This window comes from Megalops cyprinoides, chromosome 1 (genome assembly GCF_013368585.1).
Source record: "Megalops cyprinoides isolate fMegCyp1 chromosome 1, fMegCyp1.pri, whole genome shotgun sequence".
NCBI lineage: Eukaryota > Metazoa > Chordata > Actinopteri > Elopiformes > Megalopidae > Megalops > Megalops cyprinoides.
In genome coordinates, this window is record NC_050583.1 from 58,368,905 (window position 1) to 58,393,763 (window position 24,859).

Consider the following 24,859-nt stretch of genomic DNA (forward strand, 5'->3'; position numbering starts at 1 on the left):
CGACAGGCTCTATTCTCTGACTCAGTGTGTCATTGCCTCAAGGCTAGTCTTGCATCATCAACATCTGGTCAGTAAAGGCAAAAACAACATCATCTCTTGGAGATATATTTAAAAAAAAAACCCTCAACCAGTTGGGATGTAAGCCTGCAGTTTGAATCATGAGACATTTGAATGTTCTACAAATGTTAGGGACAAATATTTGAATAATCACTTCACCCTTCCCCCAAACAGTGCATGAAAACTCTTGTCCATTCATTGTAAACAATGACCATTTGCAGGTTGATATGAATATTAAATAATATTAAGGAGGTGTCTTTTAGCAGGTGTGTCATGCTCTCACTGGTCTTACATTGGTTTCTTTAGATAACCAATTGTAGTTTCCCCTAACAAAAGACAGTCATTTGTTCCTGAGTAAATATTATTTGATATTTTAATTTCCAGCAAAATATTGCTGAGCAAAATTTTATAGTTTATAAAAATTGTGTATACTATATAATAGTATATTTTGGACATTTTCTGTGATGATTATGATGACTGTTGTTTTTAATTATTGTTTATTTTACTTTACGTAAACCTTAATCGTTGTCTCTGCATGTTTGTCTGTCACCTCTTGGTGCACTCAGATTTGTGCTTTCCATATTTGGTCAGAACAGGAAATGGAGTGTCGACTGCTCCTCCTAGCTCTCGTCTGAGTGTGTGCGGTGTACTGAAGCATGCTGCCTGCTCTCTTTCTCTTGGCTCCCCCCCCCTCCGCCTCTGCTGTCGGATCTATCAGTAGGCTCGTATTTCTGGTAGAGATTACATTTTCATGATGCAACACATACTGGGAATCAGTTAGAATTTTTTTTAAAGGAATGCATTTATAAAAAATGGCCCAATTGATGTCTCTAAAGTCGTTATTTAAAATCTGTGAACGATGTATTTTTTTTTTTATAGCATATACGCATTTGTTTTGAATTCATGTTGAAACATGCATTAAGACTTCAGGAGTATTTTGTGTAGCATTTAGCGTTTTGCTATGTTTGAGTGTGATAACCAGTGGGACCTAGAATCCTAGGGGATAAGCAGTGTGTCACCATATTTTGTTTGAGGGGGCCAAAAAAAACCTAAAAAAATCCCCAAAATATAAATTTCATCACTCAGTGTAGTGAAAGTGGTCGCTGTCGTTTGGTTGACCCTTTGCTCCGCTGTCACGGCAGAATATTCTGCTGGAGGGAAATGAAATGTTTCCACCCCACCTTGTGACAGTCATAAAAATGAATGTAGAGCGCAGCAACCCCCGTCCCCCCCCTCAGAGTCCCCCCAAGGATGGAAATGCCTGGCTGGGGGTGGGGGGGTGGGGGCGTGGTGTCACTCACGCTTAACCAATGAGCAGGGGGAAAATCAGATTCTCTGTTTTCCAAGAAACACAGCCTGTTATCCACCCCCTTGTCCACACACACACACACGTTCTTTTCTCTCTCTCTCTCTCTCACTTTCAGTGCACATTGAGAGGTTGAGAGGAGAGAGAGATTGAAAGACAGAGTGGGAGAGAGGGCTGAAAATGCAAATACCAGTCCTTAGCTATTCCATGTGACAGATCAGGCCTCATTACTCTCACCTTTACATAGTAATTGCCTGGAAAGGGGCTCCGACCGTCGTTAGACTCGTTAGGTTTTTTTTCCTGTGATGGCCCCGCTCGGTCTCTCCAGGTGTCCAGGGGCATGCACGGCTGTGGCTGCAGGGCCCATATTTGCCTTGCAGATTGACAGGGCTGTGTGACCAGTAACGCGCTTCTCCATCCATGGTCTCTGTCTGTTTTGGGGGCGGCATGGAGATCGATTTTTTTTTTTTTGGTGCATGGTCAAAAGTAGGCTTCAGTCTCTCACCGGAGTCTCTCACCAACCTCAGTCAGACTGAAGCAACAAAGGAAAGCACAGCTAACCTACCACAGCGTTATTGGGGCGCATTTTAAGGGGAGCTGTTTATGAAGGGGACATACAAAGGATGGAAAAGACAAGCGATGATTCCTCTAAATTTAACTTAATTTGGAAGAAGAATTGTTTGAGCCATACAGCCTTTTCATTGTATGTTATAATTACTGGGAAATTCATAGAGACAATAAAATCATGTTCAGGAATGTATGATATTTTCAGGAACCTGTGCACTCACTGCAAATAGCATCATATTCACTGTGTGAGACGGAGATGCACATAGAGTCGCTTCTCTTCAAAGCAGAAGACAGAAATGGATGAGCTCTTTCATCAAATAGACAGGGAGCTCTAATGGTGAGTGTGTCCAACACAAGAACTTGGAAGGGGGGATGGGAGGGAAGTAGTTCAATGAGTGTGTATGTGCGCATGCTCCTATGTGCATGTTGGAGTGATGGCCAAGGCAGCTCAGGTTGTCTCCTAGACAAAAATGGCTAGATAAATAAGTGGCTAGGGTGGCAGTGTAGCAGAGTGGTAAGGAGCAGGACTTGTACCTGAAACGTTGCCAGTTTGATTCCCCGGGGGGGGGGCACTGCTGTTGTACCCTTAGGCAAGGCACTTAACCCTGAATTGCCTCAGTAAATATCCAGCTGTATAAATGGGTAACATGTAAAACAATTGTAACCTATGTAGGTTCCTTTAGATAAGAGTATCTGCTAAATGCGAATAATGTAATGTAAAGTAACATTGAAACATTGGCACAGCATGGCGTGTAGTGTTCACTTGGGTGTTTGTGCTGGGTGATTCTTTAAAAGATGTGAGGTAGAATGTCACATCACCAAAAAAATGACAAATATGAGCAAATGAATAGTTTAATAAGACATTGGGAGGAAGTATGCACAGCATGAGGCAAATTACCTGGATTAGTATAGCAAAATTATGCGTAATTTGCAGTTACTGCTATGCAGACCTTGTGTGAGGGAGCAGCCGCTGTTAATTACAGCGCCGGTAACGAGCAACTGCATCTGAAGGGATCAATGAAATGTGAAGAATGAGGCACTGACTGAGCTAGTCCTCTGCAGCCACTAATATACCACACTTTAATTGTGATCCGTAAGTGTAATTGCATGAAATGATGATCAAAGCAACGAGCCGTAGTATGCGCAAATATTTACGGTATTTTATACTGTTAGTGTGCGACTCGGTCCATAAACATGCGGCGCATTGCAGCTGTGTAAGCAGAGAAGTCACGATCTTAGCCGAGCAAAAGAATTGTCATTTTAAGCTAATCCTTTTGTCCGTCCCCCATGCACTAAAAACAGTCATGTCCCAGCATACCCGGGGCAAGCATATTTATCTTAAATCTTCATATCTGGAAAGGGAGCGGATGATGGACTTCGCCAGAGGAGGGAATACGGAGACCAGCACCAGCTTTGCTGTGCTCCACCCAAACCTGCTTCTTCACTTTTCCAGAACAAGCGCATAGAGGTGTCGGCAGCAGCGTCTAGCGCTCCCTCTGTGACACTGCACCGCGCTGTGCACGCCTTTCCAACCGTGGCAGCGTTCTTAAGCGCGCTCTCAACCTTACAATGAAGCCATTCCACCACTTTTCTTGAAGTACGACTTGCGTCTGCGGGGACGTCTTTGAAGATTTAATCTTTTGAAACCCAAGGTACATATCTGGGATTATCTGCAATGTCTTTAGCATGTCAACAACAGGAAACTTGCAGAAGAGCAGTCTCGGGTTTGTGTGCCAAGGTAATGACAATTAGAAGGGTAGTCCTGCTTATGGGGATAATCACAGGGCCGACATGTCTGGGCCTTTAGTTAAGCCTTTCACTGTAGACGTGATGATGTGCCTGAAATTACTTCTTTTCACTCCAGACTTGCACTTAGAAAACTCCCACATTAAACAATGCATGTGTGGAAATCTTTCCTCATGTTTCCTGGCAGTTACGAATGGCTTGTTTGTCTTCTAAAAACTAATAGAATGTGCTTCAGATACTTTTGTCACTCTCCACTCTGTGGGAAATGGGCTTGATATTGAAATTATTTTGGAGCATTATTGTATTATTTGAAAGTTATTCCGCGGTATTTTTGCTTTATTTTTCCTTTATGTCCCTGGGTTTATAGTCTGCCCTATTGCACAGGCATAGGCATGGACATTAATATTATATCCATATCCCAGGGGTATTCTTGGTATTCATAGGTCAGATACCAGACTTAATAGGCCTGTAGAATGTTTATAATGATGATATTTATGTAATGAAAGTTATAATTACTACTTTCAAAGGCCTTAATGCTAAATAGACATTATGCTCCCAGATTAAGGACTTGTTGCCTTTCCCATTACAGAATTCTTTGGTTAGGAGAAAGTCTTGATCTTGTGTGAAAGCCGCTATCTTGAACACACGATAACGATGCCTAACTGGTAGTGACTGACTGTATTGCATGTACGTCAGGTCTTCTGAACTTTGCACATTTCACATCGTAATGGCACCAAACAAGTTTTATGCAAATCCAGAGTTTGAGGAAACCTACTGTAATTAAAATGCAAATTTTCCTCAAATTAGGACAATGGCATCTGAGAGCTGGCCGTGAAGCACAAATTGTCTGCCGCACAGTGCATGGTTTCCTAGCAGTGTGAGATAAGCTCTGATGAGCTTTCCAGTTTTGTGCATAGGTGGCATTGTGCTGCCTCCACAGGGGTTTGTGGTGCTAGTGTGAGCAGGCCTCACGAGGGCCACTTCAAAAGGAACTGGGAACTAACTAAAGGCCACTTTGCGCGGAACGACTCCTCTTTTTTTTTTAACACCCTGCACTGACCGTGAAATGGGAATGAGGTGAGGCAGTGCTTGAGTCTGCAGTATCGGTGAGGAGTTTGATTCCACGAGGAGCCAATTAAAGAGCAGAGACCCTCTCTGAAGGAATAATAACAATGATATATGTATTTTGTGCCCGGCTCGCTGGGGCTCGGAGACAGGTTTTTATTGTTTCAAACTGTCTTCCGTGATTTACGTCACTTTCACGATATCGGGGGGGCTCTCGGCGCATCACCTCGTATAACTTTTCAGAAGGGAGGCGTGCTGGTATCTTGTGAGCGCTCTGCCGAGGCTGTCTCGCATGGGTGACTTCAAGCCCTCCTCTGTGTGCACTGGAATGGGCTTGGAACAGATCTCTTGCCAAAAGCAGAAGACATTGTTTTCATGAGATCTGCGCCCAAGATTATATACCAGTATCCATGTTCAAGCGCATGGTGGTAGTCCAGGGCAGAAGAGGGATGAGCCTCTTTAGAGGGAGGAAAATGAAGGAAAAAAAATGTGCGCAGACAGCTGCATAAATACAATTTTTCACTGGGTAGTAACGCAATTTTCCTGATGGTGCAAGGCCTGTTTGCTGGTTTAATGTTGTGAGTAACTGATCTGAATGCAGCGCAAATCGATATTCATCGATATAACGCTATTAGGAGTCATGGGGATCTTTACAGGAAAGACTATGTGATATTACGCTGAGTTGCTGGCAGACTGTGTGTGTAGGTTGAACACTTGTGTTTTCTGGTGGAGAATCCCCTTGATAATGTCTTCTTGATAATCGTCTGACAGAGTACGGTAAAGCATTTTATTGAAGACTGTAGTAAAGTGCTTTTTTTTGTTACGTGCGGCTGACAGAATACCGTGCTGCACGACATCATAGAAAGCTTCTCTTTAAATTACACAGGTTTTATGTTTTCCATTTGCATGCCATATATCAATTACAGCTTGCGGCTCCATTCTGCCACAGGACTGCGGAGATTCTGTGCACCACGCTTCTGAGCTGAATTATTGTGCTTAAACAAATCAATTTTGTTGCAGTTGAGGTTTTTTTTTCCATCCTTGTCATTATGAAGTGTTTGCAGTGCAGAGTGCATTGATTTTTCACAGCCCTGGAAAAACAGTTGATGAATAGAGTGGAGGTATCTGGGGAAAATCTCGTTTTAAAGAAAAGAGACCTCCTTTGAGCCCCCCCCAGCCCTCCTCTACCGTTCCCTCCTTGGAGCTGCAGTTCCTGTGTGTGTGCGTGCGTCTGCATGTGTACGTGTGGAGGGGGAGGTGTACTGAAGGTAGGCAGCCTTAACTCTTCCATTGGGGGGGGCGGGGGGGGGGGGGGGGGGGGGGGGGGGTAGAAAAGAAAAGAAAACGGAGGCCACAAGAGACTGGGATCTCCCACAGAACACAAAACGATACCTTGTGGTTAGGAGACCATTACAGGGAGCATTAGCTCTGCTCTGTCAACCAAAACATGGACTCTGAAATAGAACCAAACCCAAAACCTGGAGGCTGGGAAGACCTCTCCAGCTGCATATCAGCACTGAACGGTCCGATCAAACAGATGTTTCACTAGCCTGCACGTGAAACATGGTAATGTTGTTGTCTTATACGTTTTCTGTGTATTCTTTGAGCTTGTTTTTCTGTGGAGAAATTGAACACTAGCTCCTCCTACAGCCTTTAAGCTACATGTACGACATGTGATTAAATTGTAGGCATGGCAATCAGCTCTACAGGCTAGCTATCCATTAGCTATTGATAAATTCACCCATTTTTTGCAAAGTAGGTAATGAGACCTGATCTGCGCATTCCCAATTTTTCACTTTTTGAAACATATTCAAGCAAACGCTGCTTATAATAAGGGATCTTTTATCCCTTGAATTTTTATAGCATGCATTAGATCATTGAATAAATGAGAAATATATACATGCTAAGTGAAAATATTTTTGAAAATACTTTTATTAATAATCTGGTTGACTTGTATTTATCAGTATTTCATATAGTCTTACATTGTATTATACATTTAGTTTTTGTTTTGGCTGGCTTGGTTCTTGATACTAGCAAAGTGAACGGCTCCCCTGAACTAAAGACAACATCTAAGTATTACCACTGCATGATGAAAAAGAATTAATGAGGGAATCCTACAAAGTAATCACAGTCCCTAAGCAGGTCCTGTTCTCTTCTTGTTTTTTTTTTCCACCTGTAAGAAACTGGTTATATGAAAGTTGAATTTTGCCTCTAGAGCATGTTGTCGGCTTTCTGCATTTCACGGTGATGTGTGAAATAGCTGGATGTGCCTTCAGAGAGAAACCCAAGAATTGAATATGGATGCTTTGCCTAAGACAAAGCTGACTGGAGCTAGGCTCTCCCTGCGTGGGCTGATAACACATCCGCCACTGTGGCTGCAGTCACAGCTAAAGAAATCAAGTCTATTCAATACGATTAATTTCTTTGAGGATTTCACAGTAATGTTTGGGATCATGGAGGAAGCCATTTGGATTACACACAGACTCCAGTCAGGAGGGTAAAGAAAAGTTTGCAGACACACTGAGCACCTCTTAACATTTACTGCATGAAATTAATATTATATGATGTGGACCTGAGAGAACTACACTTTTAGGAGTAACACTGCCCTAAACTGCACGTTTTTGGGTCAAATACTTTCATCAGTGCATTCTTTTCATGTGGAATGTACAGCAAGGGGAAGCCTCACTTTTGCATTGATTGACAGCCGTTTGAAACGAAGCCAAGAAAAGTCATATTGTCAAGATAATACATGTAGGATATTGCGAGAATGTAAATGGCTTATTGCTCTATACGTAAAATTAAGCAAATGTCAAAGGTGATTTGTCATGTTGGCATTTTCTGCAAGGATGTTGCTACTTTGAAGAGCATAATCATATGAAGGGCACAGTTCTAACATAAACTGAGACATATACTGTTAATAATGATCCAAGAAGCAGTAAAGAATTGTACCACCCATGCTTCTGAAACTGCATTTTGAACTTCTGAATTGACTGCATTTTACATGGTAGACTGAGCAAAGAAAAATGTATTTTATTGAGTGCATTAGCGCACCTGCCAAGGTATTATCGGAGTTCGGGAATGAACTAATTCTTAACACTGCTCATATTCCTGACTAGTATCAGTAATTGTCTGTAGTTCATTTTTTTCCTCTAGATTTACCAACAAACTGAATTGCATCTCCAGAAACTAATTTTCCACTACATTTATTTCCTCATAAATGTTTGCTTATTTCCCTGATTGTCATTTCTGCATATTGGAATCTGCTGGAAAGTGAAATGTGTTATTGGAGTGAGAGGAATGTGTTGATTTTTGGCTATTCGCTTTGTGAAATTTCCTACCTAGTGCAGCTGGAGCTCAAGTGTGCAGATTTGCATTTGAACACAGGGAGGGTTTTTTAAAAAGACACGAACGGAGAAGGGGTAGAGGTATGAGGTTATCATCGCTATCCTGCTGTCAGCTGAAATGGTTTTGCTCAGATACGTAGTAGTGTTCTGATATCAAATGCCAAAGATGATTAAAACTGCAAAATTGTGAATAGGACAATTATCTCAATCTTTACCTAAATGCATTTAAGAGTAGGCTTGTACATAAACATTACATTACGTTTTTCATTTTGCCATTGAGCAAAAACATAATTGAAAGGAATCAATATGTTGACAGACTGCAATTCCAGCTCAGTGTAGACAAACTCTAAACAGTGTAATAGCCCCAGCTATCAATAAATGGGAACTTGAAAGTACTTTCAGTCAAGAAGCAACCACACTAGACCAAAGGCTGCTTGTGAAACTGCTGTCTGGTGTAATTTTCAAAATAATTTCTAAAATGTACAAGTTAGGAATCATTTGTCAGGGCAGAAAAAAATGCTCCATTGGTGTGGGGAGTTGACTGTACAACATTTAAAAAGGACCTGCAACGTTTTTTCCATTTAACTTCAAGCTTAAATCTTGTTAAGTGCAGTGGGTGCCCAGGTGGAATTGGATGGACATTGTTATCACCTAGAGATTGTTGGTGACACTTTCGTGGCTGATCCAGAGGTTTGTCACATGGGGTGGGAGTGGCAGCTGCCAGGGAAGACTTGTCCCTGGGAGAGTTAATGGCAGAGTTAAAGCCAAGGCATTTGTTAATAGGCTTATCTGTCAATCTGCTGTGAATGGTGGGCCCTGCAAATAGGGTTTGGCAGTGAAGCTGTACCACAGTAAATGTTTATGGCGCTCCCTGATTTGAGCCGCGTATCACCTTCTTTTTAATATGTCCTTAATGGGCACTGAACTGTGAAGGGGCTTATCCAAGCATTAAGGGAATGTATCACATTAAACTGTTGTAACTACTGTACGAGTCAAACGTATCGGGCCTATAATGAATTTGTGATTAGGGGCACCCAGACGGGTACAAAGTAGCCTGTGAAAGAACAACATCAGTGCTGAGGATACTGTGAGCTTCTGTGCAGTGCTGGACTTCATCTACTGAAGGACAGTGGTCTAGCTAATAAGTGCTTAGCTTGTCCAACCGAACTTGTCCCATGTCTTTGCTGTCCTCAGAGATCAAATCCAGATTTCTTGTAACAACTTTCTGTCTTTTTTTTTTTTTTTAATTTCTTTCAGGTGCAGAAGGCCTGGTCTCCACGGGGCGGGGCGCGTAGCGGGGGCGTCGTCCACGTGATGCCTGAAGGGAGGGGGGGCCTGGCTGTGGAGAAGTCTCCGGGCTTGTAGCGCACGCAGGTGAGCACGTCTCTCTCGTACTCCCGTTGCCTTAGAGAGTCGACGGAATGCATCCCGGCCTCGTCCGCGAAAGCGGCGCTTACCTCGGATGCATCTTCCCAGACTTCCCACCGCCTGATTACGAAATGTCACGCATCGCTTTCGGGGGTGGGGAGCAGATGAAACATGTCACTGGAAATAGATCTCAAGTTTGGACTTGTAATTGGTTAAGTCATTATGAGCTTACAGTCCCAAATGTCAGCCCTTGGACAGACTCTCTGGAGTTGCTGTCTTCGCCTCGCTTAAGCACGGGGCTTAATTTGTTACTTTTGCTGGATTTGTTGCTTTTGGCGCACCTAGCCCAACTGTGTTGCTGGAGGGGCTGCCTGAAATAGAACACTTGTGTGCGATAATGCCGTCACATCCTTTTCTGAAAAGACGTCCCCTCTATGACTTTTATATGAGCTAAACCTCATTGTTTGGGTATTGCAGAATTTATCAGCTCCATGAACTATTGCTGGATGTTTGACCACTTTCCAAGTTAGAGTTGTGTCTTGGCCATGGTTCAAAAAATTGACATAATATTATTATTATTATTATTATTATTATTAATAAAAACAAAGCAAAACAAATGAGGCCAGTGACTCACACTTTAGCAGAGGCATTTAGCGTGTTTCAATGATCTTGCATAAAACCCACCGCGTTTCATTGCGAGTGCTCACCGTTATTGCTATTAATGTCAACAGCACAGGCACAATTGCTAGCTGCTGATGAAACAGGACTGATTTGGCACGCAGCGCTTGTACCGGTGACAGGCAAAGTATTGCATTTCAAATGCGGAATCCACTCAGCTGCCCTGGCATCACAATCCAAATTAACAGCGCTATGTAAATACGGTGTAAACACGGCCATCTCGCGTGCTCTATATATATAGATATATATATATATATACAGGCGGGCGCGCGCTCAAGTCTTTTCGGTGATGTCAGAGGCGCTGAGAACGCGTGTTGCGCTGGGAAAAGGACAGCCCCTCTCTGTGTGCTTAACGTCGCGAGCTCGGGGGAGCATGTTGATTTCATCTGGCCCACCTTGGGGCTCTGAATAACAAGCTGCTGAGCTGATGCGTCTGTTAGGGGTTATGCGCGGGGATCCGTGTGCGGGAGGCGCGCACTGTGCGAAGGCTTCAGGGCCCTGGAGAGCCAGCACCTGCATCACGGGGACAGACCACTCAAACGGCAGTAAGACGGCCCTGGTTCACCCGGCGGCTTTTACGCCGTCACGAGAAAACGGCGCAAAAACGAACACAGCAACAAGCCTGGTTAAACCGTTGTAATGGGCACGTTTATAATACACAGGAGGCCCTCGCCGTCCGTGAATTCTGCGTGCTAAAGGCTTTTTACGAGAAAAGGGGAATTTGCTTCCAACCCAAAAACAGCCCCATTTTCTATATGAAATTAAGGTAATCATGCAATAAACAACTGACTAATGTGCTTGTTTAAGTCATAACACAACAAATGAGAAATTAATATACATATTTGCAGTATGTAATGATGGGCTGGGAGTTGGGAGAGCTGCCTGACATGAATACTCAAACCTGCAGTTCGCAAATCCGCATTTGTAGCGTTTTGTGCGTATTCAGTACGTCCCCTCAGTGAACCGAGCTTCACACGTATAAAAAATTCTTTGAAACGGTCCCTTGCTCCCTTGCACAATGAATAATTTTTTTTTTTTTCCCTGGGATTAGGAATTAGGACATCCAGAAAAAAAACAGTGGTTAATCTTGCTTAGTGCAGTGTGAATGCTGAGAAATACTGTGGCCTGACAAACATCTGCCTCACACACAGCTGAGTGGGATAAACTAAAGCGATTAGTGTGGAAACGTCAGGCTCTGAAGACGGCCGTGGCAGCGGGGAATATGACATGGGCGGCATTGTGCTTTATGGCCAGCTTTGTTTCAGTGATAGATTTCCCGCTCTGCTGACTGCTGCTAGCCTTTGGAAAAAAAAAATACAATATACTGCAGGGTGGAAGCCCCGTGCTCAACAACGACAAATGCCACAGAGGATGGAGAAAAATTGTCTTTAGTCTGCTGTGTTTTGGAATAAACTAACAGACGGGAGATATGTGTATGATGGGCAGCGTAGCATGTGGTATGCACAGTACAATAGGTATTTACTTCCAGCACAATGGGTATTTAATAAATGCTTATTGAGTAAAAGTTGTTTATTTAGCAGCTGTGAGCATATTACTCCTTCATCAAGAGAAATACAATTTGGCAGAAGCATGGCAGAGTGGTTAAGGAGCTGGGCTTGCAATCGGAAGGCCGCAGGTCAAATTCTGGGTGGGACACAGCTGTTGTACCTTTGAGCAAAGTACTTGACTTGAATTACTTCAGTTAAACACCCAGATGGATAAACTGTAAGCTACGTACATGGCCCTTTGTAGTGCATCTGCAGAGCAAATAAATTGATGATGCATTGTTACTGTTAGGTTTGTGTGTACCTTAAACTGTTAGCATGCTGCATCCGATATTTTAATGACTTGTAATGCTTTGAATGCATGTAAATGTAGCTCTTCGTATAGATTAGCAAGCATCTGCGTTCTCAGTTGCATCCTGCTCACACAGACTCTTGAGTATCACACACAGTTTTATGCAGGTGTTAAAACTGAAGTTTGAATCTGTCCAAAATTATACGACATTGATTTATGACAGCAGCATGTAAGAATGAAAGCATAAAGGTCCCCCCTCCCACCGGCCTGTGGCATTATGAACAAACGCTTCCTTTTTTGACTTGCTCGGAGAACAATATCCTGCACAGCCTTTCACAGTTAACCTCATTGAAGGAAAGGAAAAAAAAATCCCTTCCTGTCAGTGGTCTCTCAGAGATCTGGAAGTGGTAAGTGCAGAGGCTCCAGTTACTGCACAGGAAAGAGGGGCTGGGCTGAGGAGGTCCTATATATGCACATTTATACCTTTCAGCTGTGGTGGGCTCTGTCTGGGTTGTGAGATGAGCTCTTATTTCCACAAGGGTTGGGTGGGCTCTGAGAACTGGATGAGAAGTTTCACAGCCGAAGCTGCGAAGGGATTTCCCAGACACTCGTGTATAAGCCTTGGACGGCCCAATATTTAATTTTTTTCTTCACTTTATTTGTGCAGCAAACCCACTTGCTGCTCGAGATAACCGCTGCAGGTAGAGGCGGAGGGAGCACAGTGGGTGGGTCTGAGTCTTTCATGTCTTTCCTCAGGGGGTGGGGGTGTTCCTCCAAAGGGGGAACAGACGCATCCGAGTAAATGGGTGCACGATACACCGCAGACCAGGAAGCAGCGCGGCAAATATCACCGACATGAGCAGGCGCTGCGATTATAGTATGTTTGATAGTATCATTATCGTATAGATAGTATGATTATAAGTATGTTTCCCTTCATTGATTGGTGGATGATTATGAAGAGCCCACACTGTCTGCTGGCACATTATGCTTACAGTTAGGTAGTTATAAAAAGCCACCTCGCCACCAGTGGGCAAACTCCCCTAAGAAACACAGTGGCTTGTGTTGCTGTGTTAATATATCAGGGTGCCACCAAGTAGAGACCGCCCACTGCAATCTCATACCTCTTTGTTGAGTTTTTCTCGGATGCTGCATACTGGACATGGACCCCAGTAAATGCTCTGCTGAGTTGCATTGCTGAGCTGGTTGGGTATAGAGACAGTGGTGCCTGTGTTATGTAGTTCTTTGTTCTCTCATAGAAAACAAGTTCTGCTTTTCCCACCCCACATTTGAAGTTTGTAATATGTTCATACCTTTAGGCTGTTATTTTGTACAGTTGGTCCACACGCCACCCCCCTACAAGTAATGGAGGAACTGACTGAGTAGGATGATGGCCAGATGTGGAAGCAAGGCATTTTATTACGCACATTAGAATGGATTGCTTTAACAAAAGCACCTATTGCCTGTTCCTGTAGGACTTTTGGCTGCAGGTTTTGGCAGAGGAAATGCTTAATATAGGGCGGAGGGCAGAAATGGTTTAGATCATGTCATTCTTTTTCTGGTGAGATTTAAAGCCAGTAAAATGATGTTTAAAAAAACTGAAGTGCACAGCTCTGTCGGGCTTATTGTTTAATTTTGTACACGCAGAGAAACCTGTTTTTTAACAGCCGCGCCATGGTTTTACAAATGAAGACTAGTGAAAGAAACACATTCTCTGTTGGGGGAATGTCTCTGATACCACTGAAGAAAATCTTGTATTTGTGGGGGGGAAAAAAACCCAGAACAGAAACAGAAAGTCTGGATGAGGTGTGTAACGTGTTTGACAGACGCGGTTACGGAAACCGCTCTCAGACTGTGTGCATTGCGCATGGTATGGATGATAAAGAAAAGGATGTCAGCACACAGAGGATTAGTTTTCGCAGCTGGAATTAATACCACGTTCTTGTCTCTTTGCTCTGAGGACTTCGGGGTGTCTCTGCTGATTTCCTCAGATGGGGTGTTTACTAAAATAGAATACATTCATATGCGGTGGGGGAGACTGGGAGCGGTAATATGAATATTGCGTTTTTAATCTGTGTATATTTCTTGGCTGTGTTTACTCTTTGTGAGAGATTTTCTCAAAAGGCCCATGCTCAGGCACAGGGTAATTCTCCATTGGTTTTTGCGTGCACATTGAAATCATTTTGTTTTTATGTTTTTCTTTTCTTTTTTTACATAGTGTTTTTGAATGAATAGTAGGCAGTTGTGGTGTATGGCGGAGATATGGTGGACGTGCAGTAGTAACAGGTCTCGTGAGAGGAGGAAGAGCGTGGCGACTGAGTTATTAGTTCATTAGTCATTTCAAGAGGGGCACGAACACCACATCCTTCAAGAAAATGTATTGGCGCATTTGACATGGTGGCGCTAACTGCCAGCAAGGAATCTAGTAACTCACTTGTAGTGGGCAAGGAATTTTGGCCGAGGTCAAAGTTCATAGCTGGAGTTGTCCGGGGTTTCTACTGGTGTTGATGACCCAGTAGCCTGTCGTCAAAACAGTGTAGAGAAGTACTGGGGGGAGTGCTCAATGTGCCGAACTAAAAATAGCCCAACATCATCTCACTACAGCTCTCTGGCTATCTCACCCACTTGCAGGACCAGCATTCGGGTCCCGGAGAGACTGACAGGCCAGAAAAACCCAAATAATTCAGTCCCTCCCTCCATCTGTCTTACCGGTTAAAGCATCTGAGATTTTGGATTTTCACCACCCATAGGCCTGTTTTAATGTTTGTACAGTCCTTTCACACATCGCAGTTCATGCTAGTCTGCGTTCTAATGATCTGTTGGATCTCAAGATGTGTAAAACAGCAGTTGAGTTGTTTGTTATTTTTTTTTGTTTGAGAAATGAAGACTTTCTGAAAGAATAAGGATGGTGCAAACAAGTCTGGTCACAGAGTCCTCCCCCAATCCCCATTAATCTATTTATATCTCTCTGCCTTTCACAGAAGCGCAGTGATACCACTATCTTACCTTCAGATAACCTTGGTGGCAATTTCATGTTTTGTTCTACTTTTTGTATGGCTGAACCTTTTTAAAGAACCATGGTGCAGTTCAGGAACTCTCCCCTGAGCTTTTCCTTTCTCTTTTCATGAATAAACCTAGTTATTGAGGCAGTCTTAAGGTCTGTTAGAAGAGGGTGCACTACCACCCTGAAATTCCTAGTAAATAAATAAATTAATTAATTAAACAAATGCTTAAGTACACCCTGGCGTTCACATGAAAAGAAAAGGTTATATAATTATGAGACGCGTTTATGGTTCACTTGTCAAGCGTTTTGCTTTTGATTAACGACCGTAATACGCTGTGCTTCGCAAGACGACAAATTAATTAATGGCCCTCCGTGATGCGTTTTAAGAACACCATTGGCGTGGAGAAGCTGATCGTTTATGAATGATCCCGTCGCACGCTGTGCTGTCTCGCTCTTTCCATGGGTAAACAAAACAATGGCCTTGGCATGATGCTGCTTCCAAGCCACGCCTCCCATTTGCTTACTAAAGCAAATGAGGTGGTCGCAGGCAGTCCAAGCCTTCACAACACCGATGATGTCAGGCATCCTGCCTTAGAGTCAAAGGATGCAGCGTGTGCTTGGAACTAGCATCCAGGGGAAAATAGCCTGTGTTGTGTGCATTACGTACTTCACGGACTCCAAACGCACCCATGAAAACTAAGGCTGTTGGAAGCCGTTTACACTTCCTTCAGATGATAAAGTGATATGACCAGTTGTCATATATATATATATATATATATATATATATATATATAAATATATAAACCATGAATTAGTCTTTCAGGGGCCAGGCATAGGTGCTGTATTGTTTTTGGTAGGACTGTCGTCACCCCCATCCACGTTTTAGTAAAAATCTTAAACTGCAACTGCACACAGACAGAAAACTGTGTGTGTTCTTCTCTGCCTTTTAAGGCTGTGGTTTTCCCGTTTGAGGGTCACGTGATGGGCTTCAGAGCGCAACAGTTTTTTCACATTAAGTACAGAGACTCAGTGTGATTCCCGTGAATTTAAAACTTTTTTTTTTTGCATTTTATTTTTTATTTTAAGTAGTACTGTTGCTTTTTGTGGCCGTTGTTTTCGGACAGCGTTTGTAGACTCATTTTAGATCTTAAGCTAACGAGGAGCGCTGATGTGAAACTGAACACGTGTTCCTCTCTGAATGTTCGTCTGAGAGCAGCACGTCACGTGGTCTGGTGGGCTTGATGGATTCTGCAGTGAAAGCTGAAAATTACTTGACATTCATTAACATCCACCATCTTCAGACTGTCCTCTAGATGTTGTCATAGTCGTACATGATTTTATGTCTAAATGTGATTTGTAATTGGTCACATGTGTTGAAGCATATTTAGTTTGCCCCTGATAATTGGCACATTTGGCTGTATTTTAAACATATTTGGTGCTATGCAGTAGAGAGCAAAGCTGTGTTGACTGTTATAAGTGAATCCTCCTGTAGCTGCCACTGGGTTTTTTTTTTTTTCCTTTTACCGAATACTCTTGCAGATATTCTTGGAGATCTCTTTTAAAATTTGCACACACATATTGTGCTTACACTGAATATGTGTTTTTTGGTTAAGAAGTTAGTTTGGAATGGTCTTATCATTGTGCTGTAAATATCAAGATGTGGTCTTTCACTGAAAGTGGTGCTTTTGAGTTGACTTGAGGGTGAGAATAATAAAAAACCGCATGCTTCTCAGGCAAATGCCTCCAATGGAGATTTATGCCTTTGATATATGCATAGTCTGGACATCGACGATTAATCTTATGCACACTGACGTGAAAACTTGATATTTATCATACTTTTTTTTTTTAATAATGGCATATAACATCGAGCATATGGAGCTTGATCAGTTGATGCTGTGTACATCTAGAGCTGAGGTCTTGATCATATTTAACAAGAATAATGTTGATTTTATTATGTTGACCCATGCTTGCCCCATTTTTCTTTGCACTGTGTAAAATGGAGAGAGTGAGCCAGATGTTGGAGGTGTTTTGTTTCACCTCCCACTGCCTACTCGCCAGGTGTGTGTCTAACACTCATAAAGAACCGCAGCACTCGCAGATGGTTACATATTATGTATATAATATATATTCCTCCTGCTACTCTCCATTTCTGATGGGAGCGACTAAAAAAGCACCGGGGAGATGTTACGTAAGCGCTAAGGGTGTGTTTCGGTGTGAGAAAATGAACAAGTGATAACACAAGCAGAGCAGTGGAAACCAGATTGGAGCAGCAATGATTTAGTTACAGGATAATAAGATAGGGAAAGCTTAGCTTAGCTGGAAAGCATTATTTGGTCATTTTAGTCACCAAAATTAGCTAAAAAGGGGCCCTCCATTGTTGAAGATATTAACAGAATGTATTAACAAAAATTAAATGGTAAACTCTTGGCTGCTTAAAGTGTTACTGTACCCTGAACGGGTAAATGCTTGCAAAGGTGGTCAGTAGGCCCAGAATGCAGGATCTTGAGGGAGGCCAGTGAAGCACAAGCCATAGATTTAGTGAAGGTGGATAGCAGACAGCAAGGTTGGAAACTATATCTTTGTTCACACCCTGTAAATCCTGATAACTTGATCTGATAATTAAGTGGAAGGGGGGTGGTTTTGGCAGACTCCTGTTAAAAAAAAAAAAAAAAAAAAAAAAGAAAGAAAAGAATCATTGGCCTTTAATGCAAATATAGTCAAATGAGGGAATAGGAAGCGATTTCTTACCAGCTTACTTTAGAACCATGAAAACAAAAGCTGCCAACTGAAGATATGTTTGTTACGAGAGCAGGCTGGATCCTCAATATTAAGATGCAGGCCTTCACTGTATATTCTCGTATGTTAATGCCATCCGCACCTTTGGATGTTATTATACTTGGAACTTCTCTTTTGAGTTAATATTTTTCTACCATTCTTCCTTGACGGTCAAGAAGCACCGACAGCCTGCGGGGCAGCATGCAGCATCGAACGCGCCAAGTCACAAAAAAAGAAAAGGAAAAAAAAAAAAGCACAAGGCACGCTGCAGACCTGTGCACTAATTGCGAATCAGTTGCAGAATGTGAATTATTTCCAGCACTCTGACCCTTTTAATTGAAAATGTATGAGGTTTCTCGGGGTTGAGCTGTCGACAGGGCAAGCGAACCGAATGCGTCCGTCGCACATGCCCCGGTTAAACAGTTGCCCCCTCTCCAAAAGTAGACCCTGCCCTCTGGCTGCAGGACGGGAAAAGAATGCGCTCGCGGTGACCGGGAGAGCGAGAGGAGCAATATTTAGACAGCTGCACGTGTGGCACCACATATCCCTGTCTGTCGGAGGGGGGGAGGATATTTCGGTCTCCTTAGCGCAGCCCGCTGGCCCTCCAAACGGGCACCTGCTGCCATCTCGATGTCATCGCCCCTGCCCCGCCGTCGCTAACCGAAAAGGAGCTAGAGCCACCAACGTGGGCTTTAATTAAAACCGGCACTTATTGCAGCTTAATTGGCAAGCGCCATATTAGCCGTTTGATTTGCCTGAATGTGGTCGAGTCAAGCTGCACTTAATGGGAAAACTGAGTGGAGTGAGACTAATGCACACATTTATCAAATGGAAACGTGTGAGCATAATTCTTTTTTATGTAATTATGCCTTATTTCCTTAATATGCTGTGTGTGTGTTTTGTTTTTTTTTTTGTCAAAATGGCTCAAAGATTTTTTTTTCTTCTCTGAAGAAAATTACATTACAGGGCAAATAATATTTTAGTTGACGTTACAGCTAATTGAGTTGTCTGAATTGCTTTGTAGTATTTGGAAAAACAGACACATACAATCAAACTGATGATTTTTTTTTGTCTTGTATTCCATTGTAATAGTCATTTTAAAGCATGGAACAAAAACCAAAAGTTTCAGCTTTACAGAACAAGCATGTGGACCCCAGCTGGTAAGAGTCTAAAGTTGTAGCTTTTTGCGTCAACTGAAGGAACCCACCCCCGCATCCAGTTACAGCAAATTCTTTGACTTTGAGTTCACAGTTCCAGTGACATGTGAAACGCATTCCAGTGACATGTGAACTGTGCGAGTTGAGCTCAAATCAAAGCCTCTACCTGACAGATCTTGTCAATGTTGCCAGCACTTGTCACGTGCTGCTGGCGAGATCGATAGCTTAGGTGTGCCGCTTTAGCCGACTGACTCGATAAATCTCCTGTTTCTCAGAGTGTCTGAGATTTCTACTCATCTGATTACACAGAGTTTAGGTCTTTCCTTTCGGTTTGATATGTCTTTGGCTGAACAAATATCTATCTGTCTGCCTGTCTGTAGCGTGTGTATATGTGAATTCTTCTCTAATATTAGTATTATTAAGCATTGAGTTAAACACAGAAGGTTAAAAGTTTTGTGCTTTTTGGGATGTCTTGTGATGTCTTACTGGTTTCAAGCCTTGTTGATACACCCCGAGGTGGGATTCTGAGTCCCCTCTCTCCTTTAACATAGAATAAAATCCACCTGTGGAAAAAAGCGTGACCACACTGCAAGTGTGAGGAGTGTTTTCTGTGCAGTGGAGCTACAGGAATATGTACTCCAGAAGATCTATGGAAAATGCCAGTGTTTCATACATACGTGTTTGCATATACAGTTTCCACTGTGAAATGTGTAGTCTCTCACTTGTGTGTCAGACAAAGTTCCACTGGCTACTATCGACTTCGCATAAGGTAAAAGCAAAGGGTAGGAGGTTATTTAAAACAACGTACACATTCTGACACAGCTGGAACCAGAGGGGAAAAAAATATGTGAAGATAATTGTGAGGTACTTTTTGACTCACGTCTATGAAAAGCCACGTCTCTTTCTGGATTTCTCCTTTGTGTCCGTGGTTGTAGATGCCTCAGACAGCTGGTCACACGTCTGCACTTCTGTGGTGGACTGGCACAGCGCCGGGACCAGAACCCAGTGTTGGTGGATGGCAGGCAGCCGACATGTCTAACTAGAGTCGGGAAGAAAGAGGCCTTGTGTACTTAAATGCCACTGCGGTAAGCTGGGGTTGCCTGAGTGCAAGTGAATATTTAAGCAATTAAAAGTCTCCCTCTCTCTGCCTTACTCGTCAGTGACTAGAACCGGTTTACAGTTGCCGGTGTGTAAATATTTGTTTACTGCAGAGATTAAAACGACAGATTTGTGTTGCGTCATTTGAGGTGTACACCTGGTCTTCCCACACTGGTTGAGGTAGTTCCTTTGGATGTCAATAAATATTTTTTTTTTACTCAGTTAGTGCACACCATTTTGAAAAATATCATGATTCATGTGACCATTTTTGATGGATCAGTACTGTCACCTCAGCAGCCATAACACATATTGAAATCAGCCTTTCTGATTTTGAGTAAAGGTGAAAGTAATTTGTTATTCATGGCCTGAGAAGTGTAGTGCGGAGGTGACTGGTGTTATGCATTGCCTCGTGGTTGGAGGTGTCCGCAGCCACAAACTCCCACTTGTGGTGCTTGGAGTATCCTGCTAAGCTCCCAGCAAAATGCTGGCATACTCTAGACTGACAGTTTGCCATTTTTTTTCCTTCCAGTGGTATTCGAGTATGGGCCACAGATGCTCCAGTGCAGATTGTATTCTTTTGCGTCAGCATACTTAAGGCCCTTTCAGGCGAAAAAGCTGGCTTGCATCACCTCTTTTCTGTAAAGCAAACTGATGCCCCACAGAAACTTGATGTGAAACCAGTTTTGCCAACCACCTTTTTAGGTAGGCAGACACAGAAGGCTCACCCACCACCTGTGCTCAGCAAAGCCTTGATGGATCTGATGTCAAGTAGAGGGGGAAAAAACACATGATAAATAGCTTCCCCTCAGGTCATGTGTCACTTGTGATTTCAACTGCGTCTGTACTGGAGGTCAAGAACACCACTAAATTAAAATTGTTTTCAACAGAGGTCAGCGCTACAGAGTATTTGAATTACAAGTGGAAAAGCTATATTTGTAACAAATGTCAGTAATTGGTGGATGAGACTCTTGACTGGCACCCTAAGTTTTATTTTCACCCCACAAATGCTGAAAATCACCACAGCTTCAAATCTGAACCCACAAACATAAACACACACACACACACACAACAATGTAAATGTAATGTAAATGCTTATAAAAGCGCTGAATCCTTTAGCTGTTTTCATACAGGGTGGGTTTATGAACTGCTGATGCAGCATATAAGTGCCAGCATAATATTTGTGAGTACTGCACTTTCAAAATAATTTTGTGCTTGCTAGCTAGGTAATGATGTTGACTTTGGCAGTAGGTCCGTTTGAATGGACTTTATTCACTTTGCATTCATATTGGATTGAGAATGTACCCTTGATTCTCTGAAATCTGTCATGATGGTTTCCTGAGACTACCAAGTCTGTAGATCCATCATGCTTTCAAAACAAATATTTATCTAGCTATAAATTCTCAATCTTGCGATAGCCATCTAGTCTGGCATGTTTAGCAATGGCAAGATATTGGCTACAGAAGAAATATCCTAGCAGACAACTAGCTGTCAGTGTACCAGTGTATATCAAGCTAGCTGTCCAGTACCTGATAAAGTTTGGTTGATACTGACAATATCTAGTGACATTTCTTACTATTGGTAGTGAGCTAGTTAACAAGCCCTTGTCAAGTCTTCTTGTTGTGACTTGAATACCCTTTTTATTGAGTAAGCTAAACATCCGGCTTTAAGCTTTATTTCATGTTTAGTATTAAAGGAATTCTAGAAATTGACACCTGAGGCCCTCAAGGACATGGATTGCCACCATTTAAATTAAAATGTAAGAATCTCTATTAACATTGAGCAATACTCTGATTTTGCTACCATATTAACGGTTACAATCACTGCTGTTAATTAATTCTTGGATCGAAAAGTTCTATTCACTGGAGGAACCAAACAAAGTTGCATCACACAATAGGTGAATGCTGTTATTGAAATGGGTGAAATTTGAATGTTGCATTGATAAGCCAAGCAAATATCAGACCATTTCACTAACAACCTGCTGTATGCTCCTGCCTAAGAGCACAACCAGCCTGCTGTACATTTTCCCTAAAAATGAGGTATCAAATAGGAATTAATTGAATTTTCCGATGGGGTAAACAATCCTCAGAACAGATAACAGGTCAGTTGTGAACGGACCCTTACAAACACGTTGAGTGATTAGCAGTTGGACACCATATTCTGCAGGTCTGTCAGGACTACAGTTAGTTGCAGTCCAGATTAATAGCTACATGGAGATACTGCAGTCCCCAGTCCCTACAGTCTGACACACGCACACACAGTAAAGTCTGAAGGTTAGCCCTGCAACAAAAAAATAGCTGCTAATTGATGCTGGATGTTAAAATAAGGTTTCCTCAAACATTGACCTTCTTATCGCCAATCATAACAAATGTGCGTTTCAATTTGAATACGGAGAAAAATATTCCCTGCAGCATGACCAGCCTAAATGAATTATTCAAATCTGCTCATTGCGTGTTTCACTAGCCGCTACATTTAATGGCGTCTATAATGGCATCTATCTGAGAATGAGATTAATCCAGTTGTAAGACGATCACAGCACGCAAGATACTCAGCTGAGATTGCTAGCAATCATTCTGTGCGCCGGCACAACAATGTCAAAACGGGAGAATATATTTCGCTCTCAAAAGCCGATGTACAAAGAGAGCACAAATCAATTTGTTTTTAAAGCCTTTGTCTGTGTTTGCCACATCGGTGGCTGCCACACCACATGATAGTATCTGTTTTGTAAGCAAAGCTCTTAGCAACAACCTTTTTTTTTTTCCAAAAAGCGTGTACCCGCCTTTCATTTCCCCATCAGTGCAGTCTTTAAATTGAATTGCATTCAGGCTGTTTGACTACATTATAGGCCCATAGCATAGGCCCAGCCACAGCACTGTGGGGGTCCAGAGGATATTCCCAGCTGATTGGAGAACAAAGTACTGTAGTGAATGTACTTTGAGTTGATATCAGGTCTTCTAGGAACCCAGGAAAAAGGCAAGGGAAGATGTATATTTGAATAGCAAACGTCTGCTTCCTGTGTTTCTTTTCTTTAGTCTTTAGCTGTCCACAAACATGTTCGCGACTGTTTAATGCTGACGGGTGCACAGAGGTGTGAAAGTGGTCCAGGTGGCACAAACGCTGGCAGAGAGAGAGACAGAGGGCTGTCCTCGGAACTGCTCTCAGAACCGAGCGGGGGGGTAGTGCTCCCGTATGCCTTGTGTGCGGTAATGGGCTCGGCGGGCGTGGCCATCCCCCGTAAGGAGCAGCGCGGGCCTCTGTCGGCAGCTCTCCCCTCCAGGTGCTCAGGAGTCCACGCTTCCCCCAGGAGCCGGAGGCCGCTCGCCTCCCAGCTCTCTCTTCTCGCCGAATTATTTGGGCCAAATTAGCCCTAGATAGCTTACCCCAAATTAGATCAGCTTCTTTTATATTTCCGCACTGGATCATTGAAGACAAGAACGTCATGAACGTGTCCTTCATAATTTACCCTTCCTGCTGTCAAACTGAAAACAAAACATAGAAAAAAAACGTTCTGCCAGAAGCTTCGGGTGAGGGACTGCTGGTGGGGTGAAAGCGCTTATGTAATTGCTTAGGTTTATTCCTCTTTATTTGGTGTGGGGGTTGGACAAGTAAATGGGTAATGGTGTTTCTGACAGCTCCTTTATCACTGTGTGATTTGGACTGATGCTATTCCAGTGCATGCTGGACCTTGTTGTTTTATTTGCAGTTGGGGTGTGGGATTGTGGACACACCAACAGCAATGTGCAAGTCAATGAAAAGGATTTTCTAAAGCAGTCAGTCCTAAAGAAGAGATCCAGAGAATCATGCATATGTTGATTAAACCCTCTGTCACTTTACAAATGTGAGGCAAATTCTGTTGTTCACTTCCAGACAAAATGCCAATGCATCTAAAAACTTTAAATGATGATACATCCCCTGATGAAAAATGTGTTGTTTAAAAATATTTTAGGATTTTGTTTTAAACAGTAATGTGGTTACCCCGAATTAGACCAGCCTCATTTGTGAAGTGAAGCCACGCTCCCCTTACAAGCAAAATAACAGAATACTATTAGAATAATCTGAAGATTAGAATGCAAGTGCAGACACATATGAGTTAAAAATGTAGTTGCCATTAAACATCCCATTAGCAGTCAGGACATGAATATCCTATTAGGAAATCTGCAGATTGCAGTCACACTTATCTAAGGGCTGACTTCAAATATTCATTTCCAATTACGTCTTGCAACAAAGTTCAAAGTGTAATACATCTTGAAGTGACGTTTTATTAAGAATCAAATGCAAACTTCAGATTGAATTTGTTTGCTTCATGGGAAGAGTTAATCACACACTTTATGGTTTGTGACTGAACTGGTTCTGTTTTTACTCTTTTTTTAAATACACATTGTGTCAACGAAGAAAAAGTAAAACATGATAATCCACGTTGCTTTAGCTGTGACCTGACAGTTTGGTGTGTTTGATGTTTACATAATCCAAATGGTGCGATTTTTGAGTGTTGACTATATGACTGCTTGACTGTACATTATATTCTCGAGTTTGGTATGCCTGTGATATCATTCAGCTAATGTCTTTGCCAGCACCAGGGTTTATTTCTTCATTTGATGCAGATGCCAGTGTTTAATGGGATAGTAGATGCATGATGTGCTTATTATCTGATTGATTTTTTTATCAGTTTAAATAAATATAATATTGATAATGCTATACCTTTTTACTATTTTAGATCATTATTTATCATTTATGCTAAGCAGCATGTGTCCCATACCAAAGTGGCAGCAGAACTTGGAGGTTGACTGAAGGAGAGAGCTGTGAAATGTTGCTGAAATATTTTGTCTGAATTCAGTAGTCCATGTGTAGCTCTACAATCTAATGTGAATAGCTTACTTCTATCTTATTGACCCTCTGTCGTTTA

The 24,859-nt window shown here is 42.4% G+C and overlaps 1 protein-coding gene across 8 annotated transcripts in view; it reads left to right on the plus strand.

Moving 5' to 3' along the window:
• Window positions 1–24,859, plus strand: part of LOC118774305 (zinc finger MIZ domain-containing protein 1) — a 141,570-nt gene that overhangs the window by 31,465 nt on the left and 85,246 nt on the right. For all 8 annotated transcript variants that reach the window (XM_036523621.1, XM_036523561.1, XM_036523592.1 and 5 more), the window contains exon 2: window positions 9,343–9,459. The gene's annotated coding sequence lies outside the window, so the exon portion shown is untranslated. The remainder of the gene's footprint in view (window positions 1–9,342; window positions 9,460–24,859) is intronic.